The 20,199-nt window shown below is 39.0% G+C and overlaps 1 protein-coding gene across 5 annotated transcripts in view; it reads left to right on the top strand.

Moving 5' to 3' along the window:
* cadm1a (cell adhesion molecule 1a) overlaps window positions 1-20,199 on the top strand; it is a 327,221-nt gene that overhangs the window by 192,508 nt on the left and 114,514 nt on the right. The gene's annotated exons all lie outside the window — the stretch shown is intronic.

Raw genomic sequence — 20,199 nt, forward strand, 5'->3', positions numbered from 1 at the left:
TTCCGAACAGGCAGAAATTTAGATTTGGTCTTCTAACAAAAAGTACTTGCACAATATGCCAACAAACATGTTAATATCAGGCAAAGAGAGTGTCTATCATGACACGGCTGACAGCACACTCCAGAGTTGCCTGTTTGTTTTCCTTGTGTCTGAAAAAGTAGCTGTGTCGCACAATGAAATATTCATGATCTGCACTTCTTTCCTGTTTGCTTTGCTCTCTCTGTCTCAGATAAATTAGAAGGAATAGAGAGATTAGGTCGCTTTCTGGGGCTGGAGGGTTTGTCCAGAACAACAAATGTCTCTGGACCAAATTTTTGGCTGCTGAGAGTTCGGAAACACAAGGTTTATGGGTTCATTAGGGTGAAATATATAGAAATCAGGACTTCAGTTTTTATTATTTAGAAGGGTTCATGAGATGAACAAAAAATGAGAAAGGCAGAGAAAACCAGACAGACGCTAAAGAGGGAATAACTGAAAAGAAATGATCCACTCCACAGGTTCTGAGTGTATGTATCCACGTGCTTATCAGAAGTGGGAACTGGTTTCTTCAAAAAGCAGATTTTTTGTTTGTTTCTTTCTTTGATTGCCCTTGACAGCTGCACTCAGCTCAGGAAACCAAGAGCCTCTACATGCAGCTCCCGTGTTTGCTCGTCATATTAATTTGATGATTGTTGATGACAGTACGATATACGTGTTGGAATTGAGTAAAGGTAGTGGTGGATTTCGGATGGAAAATGAGTGAGCACTATGTGCTGTGCAACCGCTGTGTCTTATTAATGCTTCTCCAGCCTTAACTCACCTAAAATAAATAATTCTCAAAAGTATTTGTTTTTCACAGAGGATACAACCTCCAATTAAATTTGCACAACATTGCAAGACGAATTGCGCAAGATGTTTGTGCTCACTCCGTGTGCCGGTTTATTTTCCAAACGTTGGATGAATGTCAACACTTTCGAGATGCTTGTTGTTGTTCCAGAATGGATCAATGTCAATGCATAACACAGTCCATCTCGAAACCCAGTGAAAACATCCCTCCGTCATCATGCTAAGTATCAGAATCTTCATCTGGAATGACATTTAAAGGTTGCCAGCTGACGGTGATCCACCAGGAAGCCATTCTCTCAGTCACAACTGTCTGTGTGTGGGATCTCACCTTATGTTTAGGATGAGAGAGCTGAAACACCCCTGAGTTCTCCAGCTCATGGATGTTGTTGGTGCAAGGGTTAAGCTGCTGCTCTTGTCTTCCTGTGTTACCCTGGCCTTCATCTGTGTGCACACTTTATTTGTGAAGCCTTGTCAGAACAAGGTTGAAGGGTGTTTAGAAGGTTGTGCTTTGAGGGCACCTCATCTGCAGACATCACCCAATTAGGCATGGATACTAGGTATGGGTACTGAGAACAGGTATTTTTTTTTGTACCGGTATGTAATTGGGTCAATACCAGAGTACCAATAATCTTCAGGACAAACAATACTGTTATCGATACCTGTGTTTTATCTCCATATACAGTACAGACCAAAAGTTTGGACATATCTTCTCATTCAAAGAGTTTTCTTTATTTTCATGTCTATGAAAATTGTAGATTCACACTGAAGGCATCAAAACTATGAATTAACACATGTGGAATTATATATGGAATTATATACATAACAAAAAAGTGTAAAACAACTGAAAATATGTCATATTCTAGGTTCTTCAAAGTAGTCACCTTTTGCTTTGATTACTGCTTTGCACACTCTTGGCATTCTCTTGATGAGCTTCAAGAGGTAGTCACCTGAAATGGTCTTTCAACAGTCTTGAAGGAGTTCCCAGAGAGACGCTTAGCACTTGTTGGCCCTTTTGCCTTCTGTCTGCGGTCCAGCTCACCCCTAAACCATCTAGATTGGGTTCAGGTCCGGTGACTGTGGAGGCCAGGTCATCTGGCTCAGCACCCCATCACTCTCCTTCTTGGTCAAATAGCCCTTGATGCCTTCAGTGTGACTCTACAATTTTCATAGTCATGAAAATAAAGAAAACTCTTTGAATGAGAAGGTGTGTCCAAACTTTTGGTCTGTACTGTACTTCAATGTTATTGACAAATTAGAAACTGCAGCTTGTAATTTTCCTTCACTGAAAGATGTGGCTGACGTTTGTTTGGGTGATATCCATGCGCATGTACGTGTGTGTTTGCATGCATTCTGTAATGACGGCAAGAGTGAAACCTTCAAAAGTGTGGGCTCACGTTATAAAACTAAGCGACACTAGTGTCAGATGCAATACATGCCGTAGTAGTGAATGTAGGAGGCAACACCAGTAATATAATAAGGGGAAGTCGTGGCCTAATGGTTAGAGAGTCGGACTCCCAATCGAAAGGTTGTGAGTTCGAGTCCCGGGCCGGCAGGAATTGTGGGTGGGGGGAGTGCATGTACAGTTCTCTCTCCACCTTCAATACCACGACTTAGGTGCCCTTGAGCAAGGCATCGAACCCCCAACTGCTCCCTGGGTGCCGCAGCATAAATGGCTGCCCACTGCTCCGGGTGTGTGCTCACAGTGTGTGTGTGTGTGTGTGTGTGTGTTCACTGCTGTGTGCACTTCGGATGGGTTAAATGCAGAGAACAAATTCTGAGTATGGGTCACCATACTTGGCTGAATGTCACTTCACTTTTACTTTCATAATGAAACATTTACTAACAAAACTCAACATCTACCTCAAGCAATGTGCTGTATTATGTCTCGCGGCTCTAGCTCCAACTGAAACTAGAGAGCAGCTTGTGAGTGTTTTGTGTCGTTTTCTCATTAGACTACTGTGTGATCGTCATTGCTAGGAAAGTTTTTGGTTTAAATTGTGTGTGTGTCTTACCCTGGTAAATACGTGCTGAAAGTGGCGCTTTGTTTTGCGTTTGCCTATCGCGGGACTGCCCAGTTTCGATCTGCTAAATAGTGAGGCGTGGCCAAAGCCAGTGAAAGTACTTAATTAGCTGTTTTGAAAGCACTTGTCAGAAGAAACAGTCGAGCAACAGAGAAGGACAGCAGCTTGTGAGTGTTTTGTGTCACTATGTGCTTTCAGATCTCTACTATCACTACTAACACTCGGAGAGCACGCTACGTACGTCGCAGGAAGGCCTGTCTGACAAACCTACGGCCTGTCCCTCTGACCTCTACTACTACGCTCTCTATTCCAGTTGGTCTCTGGAACTGCCAGTCTGCAGTTAACAAAGCAGACTTCATTTCTTCTATTGCTACTCATTCCGGTCTCAACCTCATGGCACTGACTGAGACTTGGATCAAACCTGAAGATACTGCCACCCCTGCAGCCCTCTCCACTAATTTCACTTGTTCCCACACTCCTCGTACCACTGGGAGGGGTGGAGGTACGGGTCTCCTTATATCAAAAGAATGGAAATTTGATCTTCAGCCATCACCTACAGGTACTGGTTCATTTGAATCACATGCCATTACTGTAACCCACCCTGTTAAAATCCACTTTGTGGTCATTTATCGTACCCCAGGTCAATTGGGAAACTTCTTGGAGGAGTTGGATGTGCTGCTAACTTTCCTGAAGATGGTACTCCTCTGGTACTGCTTGGTGACTTCAACATCCACCTAGATAAACCCCAGGCTGCTGACTTCAAAACTCTGCTCACCTCATTTGATCTCAAGCTAGTGTCTACTACAGCGACTCACAAATCCCTTCTTCCATTCATTGCAAAGACACTTGAGCGAGCTGTGTTCAACCAGCTTTCTATGTTCCTTGTACAGTACAACCTCCTGGACAGCAACCAATCTGGCTTCAAAAGTGGCCACTCAACTGAGACTGCTCTCGGTTACTGAAGCCCTGCGACTAGCAAGAGCAGCTTCAAAATCCTCGGTACTCATCTTACTGGACCTGTCTGCTGCTTTTGACACTGTTCAATCTGGTGCCAATCACCAGATTCTCCTGTCCACCCTCAGAAAGATGGGCATCTCTGGAACTGCACTCCTGTGGGTTAAGTCCTACCTCTTTGACAGATCCTTCAGTGTGTCTTGGAGGGGTGATGTTTCAAAGTCACACCACCTTGCTACTGGGGTTCCTCAAGGCTCAGTACTTGGACCACTTCTCTTCTCCATCTACATGACGTCATTAGGATCTGTCATTCAGAAGCATGGCTTTTCTTATCACTGCTACGCTGATGACACCCAACTCTACTTCTCATTCCAGCCAGATGACCCGACGGTAGCTGCTCGCATTTCAGCCTGTCTGAGTGACATTTCTAGCTGGATGAATGACCATCACCTTCAGCTTAACCTTACGAAGACAGAACTCCTGGTGATTCCAGCTAACCCATTGCTTCATCACAACTTCTCTATACAGCTGGGCTCATCAACCATTACTCATTCGAGGACAGCCAGAAACCTAGGAGTTGTGATGGATCATCAGTTAAGCTTCACAGAACACATTGCTACAACGACCCGGTCCTGCAGGTTTGCCTTATACAACATTAAGAAGATTAGACCCCTCCTGTCAGAGCAAGCAACCCAACTTCTTGTCCAAGATCTTGTTCTCTCCAGACTGGACTATTGTAATGCTCTCCTGGCAGGCCTTCCTGCATGTACTGTCAAGCCTCTGCAATTGATCCAGAATGCAGCAGTGAGGGTTGTCTTCAATGAGCCAAAAAAAGCTCATGTTACTCCTCTCCTCATCAGGTTACACTGGCTACCAGTAGCCGCTCGCATCAAATTCAAGGTACTGATGCTTGCCTACGAGACGACCACTGGCACGGCACCATCTTACCTAAACTCACTGGTTAAATCTTATGTGCCCTCCAGAAGTTTGCGCTCTGCAAGTGAACGACGCCTTGTGGTGCCATCCCAAAGAAGTTCAAATTCACTCTCACTGACCTTTTCCTGGACTGTGCCCATCTGCTGGAATGACCTCCCAATCTCAATTCGTACAGCTGAGTCTTTACTCATTTTCAAGAAACATCTAAAGACTCATCTTTTTCGCCTGCACTTAACCAACTAACACTAGCACTTTTCATTTTCTTGTCTTTTCATTTATAAAAAAAAAAAAAAAAAACACCTGGCTATGCGTTCTATACTAGACTAATTGAGACTTGTCATGGCACTTGTATACTGTTGTTGTTCCATTGTTGACCTGACTGCTTCTATTGTTCTCATTTGTAAGTCGCTTTGGATAAAAGCGTCTGCTAAATGATTAAATGTAAATGTTAAATGTAAATGTAAACATTTTATTAGTGTGCTGTACTAACGTGCTTATTCAGAGCATGTACACCTGAAGTGTCCATACACTAAAAGGGCGGTCAAAAAACACCTGATTACTTAGTTATCTTAATTATCATCTGATTGCACTAATACTGTCAAAAACACACAGGGTTTACAAACACAGTTAATTATGTTTAAGTTAATGTAAGCAGTTGAGAGAAAAACATATGTGTGCAGCTCTTAAAGGGACAATACTTAACATGTTGCCGCTTGTCATTAAAGGGATAATTCACCCAAAAATTTCAATTCTGTTATTATTTACTCAGTCATGCTGTACCAAAAATATATTATTTTTTATTTATTCTTGTCCTGAACACAAAAGAAGATATTTAGAAGAGTGTGGGTAACCAAACAGTTGCTAGTCCCCACTGACTTCATAAGAGTGAATATTAAAATCAGTTGGCCATGTCTCACAGAGTTGAATTGGAATGTGAACTGCAATGACAGGAAGAGAACTTGAACAGAATTATTCTTCTATGAAATTCAGTACAGATAATGCATTCTGGCAAATTGAAGTGTTTCTCCACCCTGATAGATGTCTGTTGATCTATCTACCAGTCTCTATTTCCATTGAGCTATCTGTCTATCTATCTGATTGGCTATGGAAGATATGTTGGTTGAGGAAGTTTGGTAGGGATGACCATACTTTGCTGGTCTTTTCATCAGGGCTGCCCTTCAAGCTCACATATTCACCCCAAGAATACAGTCTATTGTGTTTGTTCAGACTCTTGAAGCTAAAAAAGTGAGTAAATAAAATCCAATAATAAAAAAAAGCCCCAGAGATGCTTAATTATATGTGCGGTGGCATTTCAGTGGGTAGTCCCACAGCATCTTGCACACCGAGCCACAGGCCCAGCTCGCCACAGTGAGAAAATGGCAGATAATCAATGGGTGTGTGCCTATTACCATAGAACTCACTGACCCAAATGTTAAGTAAGCACTTTGGGAGTTGAGTGTGTTGAATAGGTGGAAGGGGTTGGTGTGTGCTCAGTATAAAAGGTGTTGTCATATCTTGGTCTGCAGAGTGGACGATACGCTGTGGCAGATTTCTGTGGCATTTACTTAAAAGAGCAGCAGAGCTACCAAATTTAGTGTCTGGCGGAGACTATCCACAGGCTTAGAGCCAGAGCTTTTTACATAAGGGACCGGGAGACAGACCCTCAGAAGATAATGCACAGGAGATAGCACCCATATGAAAGAGCTTATTTGTGCACGGAAGAAGGGTTGCAGCGATGTAAAGAGAAGAAAAATGAGGTTGAAGAAACAAAAGATGCCTCATTCCTTCCCAGAGCATCATTAGTCATCCTCACTGTTTTGGTATGTGGGTCATCGTAAATCAACATTGGAGAACACATTGAGAGAGGACGGACAATTACACGGTTTACTTTATAGACAAATGATGCTAATCAAAATGCTTATGTTAGACAGAGCCGTAGCTTAGCAGATAGCACACTTGATCCAACTCGGACAATCTCATCAAGTGTTGTACTCATTTTTATTTTATTTTATGTTGTATGAGTAAAAAAAAAGCTTGTTTATTGTTTTATGATTCTTCTTAAATGTTTTTTTTTTATCATACTGGATAATAAATATATTTGATCAGCATAGGATATTTAATTGAATATTTCTACACATAAATGTCCTTTTCCCTAAAGTTAATCTTTAAAAATACTTGTAATTTAATAATACTCTTAAATGTAATAGTCTCAAAATGAATATATATTTTCAGTATGGGGCATTATTACGTGTTGCCTAATTTCACTTAATTATTTAACCAATTGATATTAGCTTTGTTGTATTACTTTTGAATTTATTTAGGAAAAAATAGAATAGTATAGAATATTAATTTGTTTAGCTGGAACATTAAATTTATTATTATTGGTATTGGCTTATTGGTATTGGCCAGCTTTTTAATATTATTACATTCCTTAAATTATTATAAGGTCATGAAAACTGCAAGCAGAATAATTATAAAATAAGTTAAAGGTGGCATGTCACACTGCAGGACGGTTTATTTGATATACATTCTAACATTTAGCAGCTGACATAATTATTAAATATATATGCTATGAAATGGCAGTAAGTGAGCTTAATTACCAATTTTACCCGCTGTCTGGAGTAAATGGGCATCTGATCGTAATTTAGTTTTGTCATCAAGCAAAAAGGCCTCCGCTCAGTCATTCATTATAACAAGTTCCTTTGGTTGTTCACATTGGCAGGATTTTCCTCAATCTAAGCAGTATTTCTAAAGTATTTAATATGGTATCAGTCCCCAGAATCAAATTACCCTCCTCACTAATGGCTCCCTAGTTTGAAACCTCCAGTTGGAGACACTAACCAGAGCTCAGGGCTGATTGCCTGAGCTGATAGAGACAATTTCGCCGCTGAGGAGACTTTCTTTCTTTATGCTGCATTGCGTTCTGTTGACACCCCAATGCACTCGAAAGAAAGCATCATTCTGAGAGCAGCGGTACCGCAGTGTCATTATCATGGATGGACCGTTCCTTCTGGCCATGACAGCACTTACAGTAGCAATAGCTATTCAAACCAGCCCCTGCTGACTGTCTTCTATTATAGCAGCTATAGTGATGGCTATTCATTACAGTGGTCCGTGTACATTGCTCACCTGTGCTCCGCATCGCTCTGAATGGGCTGGAGGCTTGGTTTTGTGTGATAAGGATTGTATTTACATACTAACCATAGAGGGAGTCCAGAGGCTAAAGAGCTACTCTGAGTTTACTTGACTAGGCTATGCACAGTGATAACAGGTTTTTTTGTTTTAGTCAGTTTTGTCTTTTGATAAAAATTAATTTAATTTTTTGTCATTTATTATTAAACCATTTTGCAATGCAAACTGATATTATTTCCTTGACATCAGTAGACTAAACTAGCCTTTGCAGACAAGCCATACAGCCGAAAAGTTTCCTGGTCTCTTGGTCACATAAACGTTTGTGAGAGCTGAGACTGCCAAATAAAAGATGCGAACCAGTCTTTTCCATTAAAACCCTAGATGATTGATAGTAATGTCTCTTGCCCTTTTAATACATACTCTTCAGCAATTCATCAAAACTCTCAAAGCAGAGTTGGGCTGTCTCTGCAAAGCATACACAAATAATTAATTATCCCTGAAACTGAAAAAGTGCTGTGCCAATATCAAATATTAATTTTGCTTTCTGTTATGAAATATACTCTCCATTACACCGAGGGTAGCAATACACATGTGTCCGTAAAGAGGAATGTATCAGCTCGCCTGAATAAATGAGCGCACCACTGTTAGTTAACCTCAAACGTGGATGCATAAACACAGATTAGTGCTTTTTCTTTTCTTATTTTGTCCATGTCAGATCAGGGAGCAGAAGACCTACAGTATCGAATCTACACGTCATTTGAGGAAGCATCGCGTCCGAATGACACGACAGGATGCAATGACTTTCATTGACTCATTTAGCCAATTGACTACAGTGGAATAGCATTTTACCATCGCTGCTCCTGCAATATGGAGCTTGTGCATCGATCCGTGAGAGATAGCGAATAAACCAGTGACATACTGTTTACATTTTTCTCAGGAGTCACTGCCTCACGCTTGTTTAGTAATGCAGTGTCTCACTTCTCCTCCAGTCTGTTTTTGTCTCTCACATGGTATGCAGAGCACAAATAATGGATGCTGCGCTTAGGGCTCGAGTATTAATTGTCTCTGGTGAGATTTAACAGCTCGGAGAAGGAGGCAGGAGGTATAGGCCTCTAATGCGGTGCACAGGAGCCAAGTCTGGGTGCATAACACAGGAGTATTGATCCAGGCCCCTCCTCTGTACCTTAATCAAATTGGAGCTCTATTTAGCAGTCAGGTCTATTATAGCACGAGTGCCTGCACTCTGAAATACATACCACTTTAGCTGATTTATGATGGGATTGTTGTCCTTAGGAGGCAACTCTGCAGAGTGGAGAACGTCATTTTTCATGCGCCGCATACAGTGTGGTTTGGATTGATGGCTGAGCGTGTTGTTGTGAAGCAGTGTGCACTTAGAAATTCGAACGGATGGACTCGCTTTCAAAACACGGGCACGGATGCACTCTTGTGACAGAAGCCGAGGGCACTTGAGGGCTTCAGGACAGCTGCCTCAGTCGTGACATTGAGAGGGAGGCTGCGGAGGCATCTGCGGGCTCATGCTTTGGCTGAAGATGCAGATATACTTGGAGGTAGACCTTCAGGAAGCACTTCACTAAACCCACACACACATCACTTGGGGCCAACTCAGCTAAAGGTGCTCTACTCTCATTGTCTCAACCTGTTAGAGAGCTTGATACGTTTAAGCCTTAGACACCCTGAAGAACAGCACGTTTTGAATGCTGGTCCCCAGCAATTCAGTTAGCTTTGCCATTAGATCATACTGCTTCACTAGAATTTAAAGGTTTACAGTAAATACATGTTAATTAAAGGATTTTTTTTTCTATACAATATACCTGTAATGACTTTGTTGTTCCCACCAAATGATCTTAAATTGGCTGATAGCAGATTTTCATATATTACTATTAGGGACGGAATATATTTTAAAGGTCACACATTATTTTAAGGTCCAATTCTTGCTATTAACAAATCTTTAACTATAAATTTTGCCTTAAACTCCTAATTTGCTTCATAATAATAGTTAGTATGGTAGTTGTTAGATATTGGGTAAGATTATGGATGTAAAAGATGGTCGTGCATAATATGTGCTTTATTAGCATTAATAAACAGCCAATAAATTATTAATAGGCATTCTTATAAGCAGCTAGTTAATCGTGAGAATCGTTCCCTATTCTAAAGTGTTACCTTTTTAAAATGTTGTTTATTTTTGTGATTTCAGCAGCCATTAATTCAGTCTTCAGTGTGACATGAACCCTCAGAAATTAATCTGATTTGGTTCTCAAACTTGTTTTATCATTGTTGAAAACAGATGTGCTGCTTAGTATTTTGTGCTGCTTAGTAACAAGTGATATTTTTTAAACAGCTATATATATATATATATATATATATATATATATATATATATACAGTACAGACCAAAAGTTCGGACACACCTTCTCATTCAAAGAGTTTTCTTTATTTTCATGACTATGAAAATTGTAGAGTCACACTGAAGGTATCAAGGGCTATTTGACCAAGAAGGAGAGTGATGGGGTGCTGTGCCAGATGACCTGGCCTCCACAGTCACCGGACCTGAACCCAATCGAGATGGTTTAGGGGTGAGCTGGACCGCAGACAGAAGGCAAAAGGGCCAACAAGTGCTAAGCATCTCTCGGGGAACTCCTTCAAGACTGTTGGAAGACCATTTCAGGTGACTACCTCTTGAAGCTCATCAAGAGAATGCCAAGAGTGTGCAAAGCAGTAATCAAAGCAAAAGGTGGCTACTTTGAAGAACCTAGAATATGACATATTTTTAGGTGTTTCACACTTTTTTGTTATGTATATAATTCCATATATAATTCCACATGTGTTAATTCATAGTTTTGATGCCTTCAGTGTGAATCTACAATTTTCATAGTCATGAAAATAAAGAAAACTCTTTGAATGAGAAGGTGTGCCCGAACTTTTGGTCTGTACTGTATATATATATATATATATATATATATATATATATATATATATATATATATATATATATATATATAATATTATTATTATTAAATAACATAAATGGGCCCACTTTATTTATAAGTTAACTTCAGTATATTACAATTAAATCTTAAATCCTTTACCACTTTTCTTTGTTACAAATTATGTAGGAACATTAATAGATTCATTTATGACAAGAGTGCACCCTTAAAAAAAATCTAAATCATAACAGGAGTTCTGACCTGTCACAAAAAGTATTTTTTCCGTTACCTTTTTCACTGTTATGTTTTCAAAATCATCAATCGATCCTGTGAAAGCCATATTAAAATAAGACATTACATTACCAAGGAAATTGTACATCAAAATCATATCACAAAATGTTTTTATTCATGGATTATAACAATTTATGTTAGGATAGTACACTTTCACGTCTATGTTAAAAAATGGGGTGACTGTTAAAGGGTTAAATTATGTAGCCTTAACTACTATGTACTTACATTTAAATTAATAATTTAATGCAAAGCACTTATTGTGTTACATACGTTTTTGGATTGTACTTATATTTATCAGTAATTATAATTAATATCTGTAATTACATGTCTAAATAGACTGTGGACCCATCCTTTACACCTTAACCCACCCTTTAACCTACCCATATCACCAAACCTGTAGTACAATAGGAATACAAAAATTGCATTGTACTTATTTTTTGATGTAAGTACATAGTAGTACATAGCACTTAATATAAAGTGAGACCATTTAATGATCTTTTGTAACATAATGTTTTTCTGGTCCCTTTTGATAATTTTAATGCATCCTTTATATAAATAAGTAAATAAATATATATATAAATAATAATATTTTGAACTGTAGTATATAGAATTTTATTTTAGTATAGAAGAGGTTTATTGAATTGCATTTTTAACTTATCAGATGGATAGGACAAAAAAAAAAAAAAGAATGTTAGTCACTGACCAATGAACCAACCTGAAATAATGAAGTGAATGCTGAAGTAAGCTGCTCTTTTCAGCAGGGACAGTCCATTTAACTCAGCTGTGGATGACTCTGATGGGTCATGTCTTACTCATGTGATTGATCGATATGCATTTTTGGTCAAAACATTTTTCTTTACTTTCAGTTGTGCTTAGTCGATTCCTACATGTGTTGTGCATGCCGGAACACGGTACCAAGGAGTTGCTTAATGACATGCCGAGAAATATGCATTTCGAAGCAAACGCAGTGACCTTACAGGAACTGCCATCTGGCCCTCGTTAATTTCACCTGTCCTCAGGGAAGGACGTAGATTACTGTGAAAACTCAACTGGCTGTCACCCCTGTTGCAGGCTTTTTTCACTTAAAAGCCTCTCTACTTTCAACCCAAACATGAATTTCATTTGGCTGTCAATAGCATGGGCTAAAGTGCTTAATGTAACTGGGCTGTGTTTAACTTGACAACATCATGTGTGAAATGGACGCTTCTGCCTAGTGGTAACCTGTGGCACAAATAGCATTTTTTGGTGAGTGGCTGCAAATGAGAAAATCTGGGTTTGGTGCCTGCTCTAGAAATAGCATAAAGCATATTTCAAAGTGGAAATGGAAAGTGGCCAAAAATTGTTCAAAAGTGTGTCAGGATGTGCAAAGACAGTACTCTGAATAATTTATTTATTATATGTATAGAAATATTAAATGTTACATACAGCATAAATGTGTGAATATGTATTGGTACACAGTATAGATGGAAGTTTTCTTAACATTTATGTTGGAAAGTATATTCAAGTTGGTTGTGATGAGCTAGCGTTTTTGATATTGACATCACTTCTTGGATACATTGGAGGTTTGGGCTGTAGATATTTATAGGTTTTTCCTTGAATGTGACCTTGCGCTTCCTTATCCGATTCATATAGCAAATCCATTGCATTTACTTTCCGCAGCGAGTGGTGTAACTAGTGGGATGCATGTTTTGATGAGGGCCCAGTCCTGTTTTTAATCTAATTGAGCCTGAACAGCAGTGAAAAGATTAGCTCTGACAAGAAAAAAGGCAAAATCGATGGCTGATGGATGTCAGCGATTGCCTGTAACGTGTAGTATGATCAGCAGCATGGGAGACAGCTGTGTACCATGTGGGCTATTCTGTCTGGCTGTACTCCCCTCGTCTGAGTCGCTGGAGGGCAATATTCAATAGAGCTTTTAGTCTGTATGCTGGATCTGACTAATCCGGCCCTAATTAGCCTTCCTTTCACAGCTTGCTTAGTTAAAACGTTGGACATCACTGACATCAGCAGTGCTGATTACTATAGCAGTGCTTTACAGCTTAATTCGGTTATGTGAATAAGTTTTGATGACTAAGTTTTAACCAGATGGTCACTTATGCTTGTTTGCACATTTGAGCAACACACAATCCTCACATCTGTATTGGAAATTGATTTCAAATCATAATGCCCCATTTCGGCACATGACCTTTCATTCATCAGCATTTTCCCCTTTCACTTTTTTTTTTTTTGAAACTGCGAAGCTCTTGCAAATCAATGAGCGCATTGATCACGGATTACGTGCTTTCACAGTAATGCCCATATCATAGTCTGGTGGTGAGGAATAAATAACGAAACCTGGTGCAGAGACCCTGGTATCCTCTTTAAGCTGAGCTCCTGGATCCAAAACACTGTTTATTATCGCAACCAAATTTAATTTCCCCTCTCTTCGGTGATATTTTAAGCATCCTTCGCGTTCTTCAAAGTAGCGTGCGACCGCAGCTTTTGAATTTGAGAGGGACGGGCTTGTTTCCTTTATGAATACAAGACTAAACAGAAAAAAGGGGCTGGATAAATGAAGTTTCATTATTTTCCTTTCCTTTGTGCTGTATGTCTTGTACAATAATGTAAAATCTAATAATCCATTATTGAGCTCACAGAGAAGAGAGGCCAGTCTGTGATCTGTGCTCCACTGTGGATGAGAAAGGAAGTGACAATAGAGGAAGAGCTGGCCAACTTTGACAGCACAGATTCCATCGAGACCAGGCTGTCAAATCATCATATTACCATGTAGAAGTTTCTCTCCCTCTAAATACTATGACAGTGCCATTTTTCTGATGGATAACAACGATGCTTTCTAACCGCATCTTCTCTTGCATAACTCGCAGACGATTGATCTTTCTGTCTGAACATGCGAGAGACTGGATGCTTTCCATCTCTTTGTATCCATTTGTTTGGCTTTTATAATATGCAATTTAGTGGATCGATTAGTTGTTTTTCATAGAGACAGACAGTACCTGTTGTCTTCCTGTAACAGGCGAATCACAGTAATGTTGCACCAAATCAGCCAATGTAATTTGAATTTTACATAATTTCTTCCCTGCCTAAAAAAAATTGGCAAGCACAAAGATGCTGGTTTTCCATGCTAAGTAAATTAAGGATTAGCCAGGCTGGAATTGGATCTAGCTATGGCAGACACGCAGACATCCCAGTCATATTGTGGAGTGCTCTAGACTAATTCTGCTCTTTAATGCCCAGACAGCTGTAAATCTCGACTCTGGCAGGATTTTCATTGGGTTTCAACTCTGATAAATACATTTTTGTGAGGAACCCACTATTGGGGTACGGAATCTTGTCTTTCCTCCACCAGGGGACCTGTTTGAGTGGGGCTGGTGGCCCCGCAGTACCCATTTAAGCACTAATAACCCAATTATATAAACCCACTGTGGCTTTGCTTTGTAGAGCAAGCATGTCTTTTTTTCTTCTTCCCACAAGCATGCCCCTTTATTTTAATGTCGAAAGGAACACTATAAGTCTATTTACTAACTGTGTCATGCGTTAAGGGGCTCTCCATCAGTATACACACAGGATTTGGAGCTGAATCCAACAAATGTTTGCTTTTTTGGGCCATCATCTATGTTTACACGGTTTATGGGATTGTGTTTTTTTTTGTTTTTTTCAGAAGTGTCTTAAATGCATGTGGGGTTTGGGTTGACTTTAAACAATGTTAATCCCTGTTAAAATGTGAAATATCTAAATCCTTTTTAATTGATTTGAACTCGTTAATGATCTCGGTGGTTTGGCCACTGTCTTTTTACTTGCAAACATTAAATGGGTCATATTGTACAGCTTTGTATTATTTCATTCCTTACTCTAAGGTCCACTTATTAGTTTTTCACTGCCTTTTTATACTTTTCTTCTGACACTTAGAATCAAGCAGTTAATTTTTGCTGCTATTTAACTAAGAAATGTTCCCTTCAGATGTGAAATAATTCCATTTCAGAATTAAACCACATTTAACATATTTTTAAATAGAAAACATTTTAAGATTTGTTTAAATTGTTAAAAAAAAAAAAAGATGGTAGCACAACTGGAAAAATAAATTTATTAAAAATACATATAAATTAGGGCTGGTAAGCAATTATAATTTTTAATCTAATTAATCACACATCAAATTTGGAGAAATTGCTCTGAAAACATAATTAAAAGTCGTTTTGCAAAGCATCAAACAGAGATCACAAAAAGTAGGTTCAGCAAGAAAGATTTTGTTTGATAAAAATTAATTACATATAATCTTTTGGACCATGTGAGTAAATGATGACAGAATTGTCATTTTTGGTTGGGTGAATTAAGAAATGATTTGCTGCTGTGGGTTGCTCGGGGATGAACAGTTCCGATTTGTCTTTATATTTTGGTCGGCAAAATTGAGCAAAACAGACAACATTGTGTCTAAAATAACACAATATTAACTTCTTAATAAACTGTTGTATAAGATGAGTATCACATTTGCACTTGTTTGACATTGCACTTAGCCTACAGCTCGTGTGATATTTATTCACTATGTGATGTTAATATGAGACAAAATTTCAAACAGGGGCATTTTGCCCCATACCTTGAATTTTAGGGATTTTCATCACGCAGTAAGTTGTTGCCCTACCTCATATTAGTCATCAGTCGACTGTATAAAAAATGGCAGATGATACACATAGGTCTGGGGCGGGGCAAGTGCATTAAATGCGTTAATAATTTGTATGCATTATTTTTATCCATAATTAATTAATCTAATTTACGCTTTAAATTACCAGCCCTAACATAAATATATATTCTACTGAATTAAATGATCAGAGACCCTGTTAGAAATAGTCTTAATGGAGACTTAGAAGGACTTGCATAGAGTCAGGTGCTACATGGCCAGGACCAACACAAAATGTATCAGAATTCCCCATGCTTTCTTCTTAATGTTCTTTTAGACTGGTGAGGAAGTTTTGAGTTCAGAAAGTTACAGTATGTTTTCATAGTCATGTTCAAAAGATCAAGAGAAACCTGATTTCTCTTGATATGACCTCTTCAGTGAGACAAAGGAGCTACTCTAAACATTAGATGAAGTTAAGCACACTCAGGCACTCCAGGGATCGACTCCAACCCTAGGGGTTGGGAGATATCCATATTTGACGATGTAGTCATGTTGAATATTGGTGATTTCTAATTGAAGGCATCAGACTCTCTCTGCAGGGCTGTTTCCTCCCTTTACCCTGAGCAGGAGTTCTGCGCACTAATGGTCTGGAAAGTCAGAAGAGAAGCAGAAAGTTCAGCGACTCTCCAGACTGTGCCTGATCGATCTTACCTAGGAAGCCACGAGGCTGGATGTGTGATGTCCAAGTTCACTGGTTGCCTTTCTGTGTGCCATTGAAATGAGGTTCCCTGGTCTGCAGGGAGTGAGAGGCACTGTCAGAGGCTCAGGTGAAAGCCATTAGCATGTGGTGTCGTGTCTTGTCAGGAGCCGAGCACATGTTGACGTGTGATTGACTAAAATTCAGCACTGGATGTTTTGTTTGGGTCTCAAGGACGGGCAGGAGATGGAGGTTGGAGGATGTGGGGGAGTGGGGGCGTTTCTAGCAGAAGACCACTGCAATGTCAGACCACTGTCAGATTCCCAGCGCTCTGCTCAAATACACACAAACAGCAAAGATTCCCCGACAGGGAGAGAACTGAGCTCGATTGCATCAGCCAACCCCTGCCCTGGTGCTGCAAGCTCGAGATGTGTGTGTGCGGCTGGCTAAGCCTTACACAAGCAATCATTTCTGATGAATATGGGCACTGGGGGTTACAGCACTGCTAATGTGAAACACTGGACTTTCTTTTGGGATCCATGCTCTGTCGGCTAAGAATAGCACTTTGTACGTTTCCCTCTAAATTGCCCTGTCAGCTGATTATTGTTTACTACAGTATCACCATCAGCAGTTCCTCAAGAATAAATTAATCTCAAAGCTTTGGTTAAATTCATGTAAATATCTACCTTTTTATACGCTATCAGAAATATAATTTCTAGGGGTTTTATAGTGAACCAAAGGTAAAACCATATGAATATGTTTTTAGTATTTGAAATTATCACTGAAATAAAAAATAAAAAATATTAAAACCCAAATTTTGCTGTATTTCAGCTAACTAAAAGAAAAAATAATAGTACCTCAATGATTCTAAAATAACACTGGTCATTTTCAGTGTATTTGAATACATTTTTACATCTTGGATTTAGGATTAGCCTATTTTTATACAATAATCTAAGCCTTTAAATTAAACTGTGTTTGGAAGCCTTTGCAGTCCTGTAATGTGACACAAGTGATTGCTATGTGGTTTGAAGATGCTTGGAGTCGTTATTTGCATGGTTAACCCAGTGAGTTACTGTCATATTTGAGTTTAGGGGTATGTTCAAATTGCTAAGTACGAGCATAGATAAAAGTGATTGTCTTAGCAACCAGCACTAACAAGAAAAATAAATGGAAAAAGCTTGATTTACTCAATCGGGAATTGTTTGGTTCATTAAAAGTGGATGTTTCTTCTCAGAATGGTGTTCGCAGTTGATTATGGAGGACTACTTGCTTCCCAAAACACTTCTGGCAAGCACTTTTAAAGAGGCTCTTTAATCGGGATATGAGGCTGAAGGTCAAGTCCACCCTTGAGTATCTCAATGGTAATGCTTCATTCTCAAATATATCATTGTTTGCCATAACTTTGGTTACATTAACATCATTAAACTGTGTTAAATATGAGCAAGCTGAATATTGTTAATATGTATATCCTTTATTTTTAATATTTCAAGTGGGTAAATTAGCATAGGTACATGTTTTATGAATGAGCATGAATTATACTGTATACAGAATACTTTATTTCTTTAATTATCAAGGATGAATAAAATTTATCAAAAGTGAGAGTAAATACATTTATAATTTTACTAAAGATTTTCAAATAAAAACTGGTCTTTTAAACTTTCAATTAATAAAAATGCAGCCGTTTCAACACTGATAAAAAAAAATTAAAAAAAGGTTTCCTGAGCACTAAATCAGCATATTAATTATTTCTGAAGCACAGAAAATTTCAATGATAAAATATTAAACAGTTGTTTTAAATTGTTATAATACTTCATAATATTGCCGTTTTTAATGTTTTTGATTTAATAAATGCAGCCTTGAAGAGACTTTCATAAGCATAATTTTTTTTTTACAAACCCTAAACTTTGGAATGGTAGTGTATATGAACAAACATAGAAGATAAATAAATCAGGAATATGAATTACCCCCCATGAATATAGCCATAGATGCTGGAATGATGGTAAGAAGAAAATAAACAAACAAACCATTTATTTCTTTGGAAATGATGATAAATTGTGCACAATAAGAACGAGAACATATATAGTTGGACATTTAAGAGATTTGCACACTTTGAATTCAGTCACAATGTGTTTTACTTTTCCCACAAATGGAGTTGCTTTGTAGCAGAAGTATGTGTAAGCAGTGCTCTGTGCTTTAGCCCGGAGGAGTGTTTGTACAGAATGGCATTTGGTGGGTAAAAATAACAGCTGAAGATTAGCAATTCTGTTTATATATTTTATATGATTATATATCGATTATATACTCTCCCTCCCCTTCCCTACTGTACTCTATAGAATAGGTAGCAGGTGGTTGTGACATGCGTGATGGAGGCTTTACTGAAAGACATTGAAATAGCAAACAAATTAGAGGAAGCATTTTGTGGGGTTTCTGGTGATTGGTGTCAGAGTTGATGGATGTTACTACCCTGGGATGCAATCCCAAGATCGTGTTTCCAAGGAGCCCAGGTGCAGCGTGGGGAGAGAGCAGGTGAGAGCAAGTGAAAAGAAGAAACCCATCCGGAATATTTATGACTTGAGACAAAGCTGCATTGTAGCCACATTGCTCCAATTTTAGCGTATTTTAACACAAGACTTTTAAAACCAGGAAATGAGTGTTATCCACACCAGCATGACCTTTATTGGGACAAATGGCCCGTGGTGCACTTGGGTGTGTGTCAGCACCTGATAAAAAGAGATGACATTAGAAAAGATGAGCTCTGGTCACCGAGCTGATTTGTGGCTAGAGGAAGATGAAGCTGTTTTTCACCCTCTCACTCTATATTGAGACGGGAAGACGAGAGATGAAGTGCGAGAGAGGAGAAAGGAGGAGGAATGACACTTCAGACGTGGGTTATGTAAGCAATCTGCAGCGTTGTCAAACACTGACACCTTATCAGTCACTTAGCATTTACGTTTGCAATGTGCCAGATCCCTTCTAAGTCTCCCCCATAGACTCCAGGAAGGGAACACTGGAAAAATCCATTCGGCTTGCGGCACAGTATATGGAAATCCAACTAAAATGGCCTCAAACTGATGCTGGCACTCTTTCCGCCAACAATCCCAAGACAAAAGACATACTGAATCGCTCAGTTTTTATCACCCGCTCTAATCTTAATACCTTTTGTAAGTTAAGCTTTAACTGGAAAAGCTGTTTGTTTGGTATTGACTTCCCCCCATAATCCAATTCCAAATGATCCTGGGTCTCTTTCTGATTGAGACGTCACTTGTTTTTCTGTCGCTTATTCCTCCAACCGTTTTCCGTTTCCTGCCTTTCCTACCCATTCAAAGTTGGACTTTGTTTTCCAATGGAGGCTGATGTAAATATGACAGTTAATGGAAATGGGATAGAGTGGCAAATTGAATTATGGAGTGGTATAATGTGCCAATATGGCAGGTGCACACAGTAATGTCATGTGGACACCATTGATTAGTGGCACCTGTGTCTGACGATTCTGTCTCCCAGACAAGAATGGATATCGGCCCATGACAGTTTTCTGTGAAAATAAACCTTATGCTGCTCAAAATGGATAACAGACCAGTGTTCATGTTATTGCCTTTGACAGTGTGGATAAGCCATTTTGGTCTGTAGAGGCATGTGTGCAAACCGTCCACTCTTAATATTGCTTTACATGGCAATGGAACCTTTTAACACTTATGCTCATGCCTGCCAGAATTGTACATCTAAACGACGAGTTCTTGTTGCACCATTGCACCAGCAAGTGATAAAAAAACAAAATAGTTTGTTCTACCT

Source organism: Carassius carassius, chromosome 36 (genome assembly GCF_963082965.1).
Source record: "Carassius carassius chromosome 36, fCarCar2.1, whole genome shotgun sequence".
NCBI lineage: Eukaryota > Metazoa > Chordata > Actinopteri > Cypriniformes > Cyprinidae > Carassius > Carassius carassius.